We start from the raw sequence: 4,448 nt of genomic DNA, 5'->3' as shown, positions 1-4,448 counted from the left end.
CGAGCACAAGCATGGTACCAAAACTCTTAAGGTAATCCAGCAACATTCATTTAGGTTATAGCAATTTCAATTATATGCCTATGCTTCCTCCCAACTAAACCATTTTGTTGAGGTGTGTAAGGACAAGAAATCCTCTGAGTTATTCCTTCTGAAGCAACAAAATCCTTAAAAGCTTTACTGGCAAACTCACCACCTCTATCAGATTGCATACATTTAATCCTAATTCCAAATTATACCTCAACAAAATTATAAAACTGAACAAAAGTTGGGAAAACTTCAGATTTATCAATTAGTGGAAAAATCTACACATGTTGAGTACAATCATCCACAAATGTAACATAAAACCTATATCCTTCAATTGATCTAACGGATGTTGGCCCCCAAACATCCATATGAATTCTATCAAAAGGAAGAATACATCTCACAGATTCACCAAAGAAAGGTTTCTTAGCTATCTTTCCATGAATACAAGCATTATACATCCTATGTACATCATCTATAGCATGAGATATTTGAGACTTAGCTAGCATAATAGGCATTACTTCATTTGTTGGATGCCTCAATCTGTGATGCCACACTAAAGATTTCACCAATTGTCCAATAAAAGCTGCTAAGGATGAGAAAGTTGATGCAGGGATCCAAAATAATTCTCCAGGTTAATCATTCCTTGGTATAAGATTTGCTTTGTTGCCTTGTCCTGCACAAAGAACACTGAGTCATCACAAATAAACCAGCATTCATTGTCTTTGCACAGTTGAGTTACTGATAAAAGATTAACTGCAATTGAGGGAACATGTAACACTTGTTTCAGTATTAGAGAATTGAATGGTGTCTCTATAATAGTGCTACCAATATTGTGAATTGATAATCCCTGACCATTCCTAATTTTAATTATTTTTGCACCTTCAAATGGAGCAACATTGTTCAAACTTGCAATGTTAGAAGTTATATGGTGAGATGCTCCTGTATCAAGATTCCATGTTGGAAAGTTCTGTGTAATGGCATCAATTGAGTTATTTTGAGCAGTCATAACATGGACTTGATATGAACCTTGATCATGATCAGAAGTGCTTGGATATGTTGTATACATTGCAGACCCTGGAACTTGATAAGAGTAATGTGCCATGAAAGGATTAGATGCATTAGAGTTGCCTTGCTGTTAAGGAAATGAACGAGAATGAATTTGAGGCATTGATGATGATGCAGTGAATGTTAGTGCTTGAGAGACTGGTGGTCTAGTAGGCTGATATGAATAATTTCCCCTGTGATAACACTCAAGTGCAGTGTGACCACGTTTTCTACAGATCTGACACTAAATAAAGAATCTATTAGTAGGTGTTTGAAAATTTCTGAAGAAACAATTCGGAGTTGTATGACCTCTTCTTTGACAGATTTGGCATTCAAGATGCAAAGTTGTCATTGATTCAATATTTCCAGACCATGTATTGTTTTGCCTGTATCCATTAGACCATGTACCTTTGTAACTCGATATGTATCATCCATTATTTCTCTATTAACCTCCATTGTATGGTATTTGTTATTGCTGCTGCCCACCATTATATTAAGTTGCACCAGAAAATTGACTAGATCCTAATTCAGCGTTATTACTACCAATAAGGAATAAAACCAGGTGGTTGAGACGTAAAACCAGGTGGCAGAGAGCCATATGGAACCTGAGGCACTGCAATAATTCTACCATCAATACTGGATTCAACATCAGATGACTGAGAACTTGAAGCACCATTGCTAAATTGTGAATTTCCAGAGGAACTAGATGATGCACCATTCATATACAAAGCTGACATGTTATGAGATAAAGAATTGATAACAGTTTCATTTTCTCTTTCAGCACCAAGAAGTAAAGACTTGAATTCTTTCATTGAAATAACAATATCTATTACCTATATTACAGTCCTTATAGTTGCATATTCCTTTGGCAAACCAGCTAAAGCAGCAATAATGACATCATTAATTGAAATGAACTCCCCTGCTGCAATCAATTGGTCTTTAATAGATTTGAGCCTTAAAAGATACTTATCCATCAAATCTCCACCTTTTTGAATTGTATGTAATTCAATCTTTAGATGGTTAACACTAGTTTTAGATGCAGAAGCAAATCTTTCCTCAAGATTAGACAAAGCATCTTTAGCAATTCTACAACCAATAACATGTTCAATTGCATCATCAGAGAGAGTAGCAATTAACAGACTTAACAAAGCCAAATCTAGTGATTCCCACTCTTAATAGCCTTCAATAACATCTTTAGTCACTCCAGTTTCAGTACTTAGAGTAAATTTAGGTGGACAGTCCACAGATCCATCAAAATGACCAAACAATTTGTAACCTTTCAAGATTGACTTAAACTTAAATGCCCACTTAATGTAATTGTTATCACTAAGTTTTATGGTCAGCATACCCAATAAACCTTCAATTTTGACAATAGATGAAATCATGATATCTTCAAATAACAATCTCAACAAGAACAATGAATCCTCCAATCTTTCACAACAAGTTAACATATTAAATGCAAGAATCACAAACTTTGATCTTCAAAATTCAACTAATCACAGTTGAAATGGGTAGCATTGCCTTTTCATATCCCAGAACTCAAATCTTGATTCAGAATAGTAAAACTAGCATCAACCTTTTTGGAAAGCAAATAAATTAAGAAATCGAAAGCAGAATTTATCATATACCCATCAACACACAATAATCAAGAAAATAACCAGTGCACATTCAAGAAAGAATAATATGTGACAAGATTTCGAACATTGAACCTGAAATTTCACCAGTATCCACCTTTTCACTGTGAATTATCAATACCACCAAAGTAACAGATGCAGAAAAAACTACTAGCAAGATCGCCAGAATCATGATGATGAAGCCCCTACTTTGCCGCGAAAACTACAACTCGAAATCCACACCACCGCGGCTAAGCTTCAAACCCCACAGCTGATTACATGCTCGATACCATATTAACTATGTTGAGAAAAGCTTGATGAGTAAGGAAGATTGATGAACACAGAGGAAGAACCAATGAAGATTGCAAAGAGAAAATAAGGAGAGATAAAGATAGAGAGAAGTTAGAGAGAGCAACAAACTGAACAGATTTCATTAAAGCATTCAGCGCTAAACCAACGGTACATATACAGTGATTCTAACTAACTTGCCTATGTGGCATATCCAGTACAACCAACTCTATTGTAACAACCTTATCTCTCTATATAAACCTATAGATTGTTGAAACCTGTTATTAGATATTACATGTACCTTTTTTTGGCAAACCAAGTGGATGGGGGCATCTATCCCAATGAGCCTATAGGCTCCGTTTTTGGATCTTGGTGCCCTGAGAATGTACGCAACTACTTTTAGTTCCATAATTCTATAAATTAATCACATACTTTTTTAATTTGGAACTCTAACAAATGATCATGTAAGGATCATAGTTATTCATTTCCATTTTATACCTTTCCAATAAGTTCATAATGAAGGAAATTAATAATTATCGTTCATGATAATTATAAACGGATATCAACATAACATTCTAATATACAATGTTATTCAAGAATTAAAGCTATACTCATGAACATATGAACCATGTCGATCAAGTAGTTATACAATTGAACCAAACAATACATATCACATAATCATCTATATGAAGCCATGTAACTTAACATGTATAAATATATAAGGGTTCCCCGAAATTCTCCTACCTAGATTCCAAAAGTTAAAAGCATATATCCAAGTAAATATCACAATGATCCACCACCTTGATCAACTCCTCGATAATCCGAACTTCGGCAAAACAACCCAACTAGTAATCTACACACGTCAAACCCTCCATATTTCTTTCATAATATATCTCTCTCTTCCCTTTCTTTTCCGTAAGGCACAATCTAGGACCAACTGAAGCCATTTTCATGTTCTAAAATAAAAAGGGAGTAGAGACTCCTATTTATAGGGCAAACAAGTGCCTCTGATTGGATAATTCTTTGCGGTTAGTCCCATCTGGTAGTGTTTTTTCTCCAAATTTAGATCATTGTTTCCCACAACTCAACAGCTCATACTAGTGATCTAATTCCTGTCACGTACATATCTCCTTGCATGCAAACTCAATTGCCACCTCCACAATTTGCATGTAAAGTTAGGGCCCCTCCAACTAAATGAAATAGATAGGAATCTTTTTGGAGATTTCTATGGAATACCAGAACTTATTAAGTTAATACATAATTTAATTATATAAAACTATGGCTAGTTTTTGTAGTGCAAGTATATCACGTGAAAATCTCAGGCTCATTAACTCTATATATATATATATATACACACACACACACACCAAAGAAATCCAATAAAAACTTTATTAATAGTAATACACATTTTTTAAATACGGAATCTCACAGTTACAATAGAGCTAAGTAAGGATTGAAGATGGTCGTGTACTATAGGAT

The 4,448-nt window shown here is 34.6% G+C and overlaps 1 long non-coding RNA gene across 2 annotated transcripts; it reads right to left on the bottom strand.

Annotated features, from left to right (window-relative positions):
* Positions 1-265: 265 nt before the first annotated feature.
* On the bottom strand, positions 266-3,863 carry LOC126598347 (uncharacterized). Of its 2 annotated transcripts, XR_007614796.1 has the most exons (4): positions 3,714-3,863; positions 3,271-3,346; positions 2,778-2,979; positions 266-697 (listed from the first exon to the last, which is right to left on the bottom strand). It is a non-coding gene; the product is annotated as an uncharacterized LOC126598347 (long non-coding RNA). The 2 variants fall into 2 exon arrangements; XR_007614795.1 differs by lacking the exons at positions 3,271-3,346; positions 3,714-3,863 and having other exon boundaries at positions 2,778-3,088.
* Positions 3,864-4,448: the final 585 nt, after the last annotated feature.

Source organism: Malus sylvestris, chromosome 14, assembly GCF_916048215.2.
Source record: "Malus sylvestris chromosome 14, drMalSylv7.2, whole genome shotgun sequence".
NCBI lineage: Eukaryota > Viridiplantae > Streptophyta > Magnoliopsida > Rosales > Rosaceae > Malus > Malus sylvestris.
Note: the sequence above shows the minus strand (reverse complement) of the source record. Positions and strands in the feature narration are given on the sequence as shown.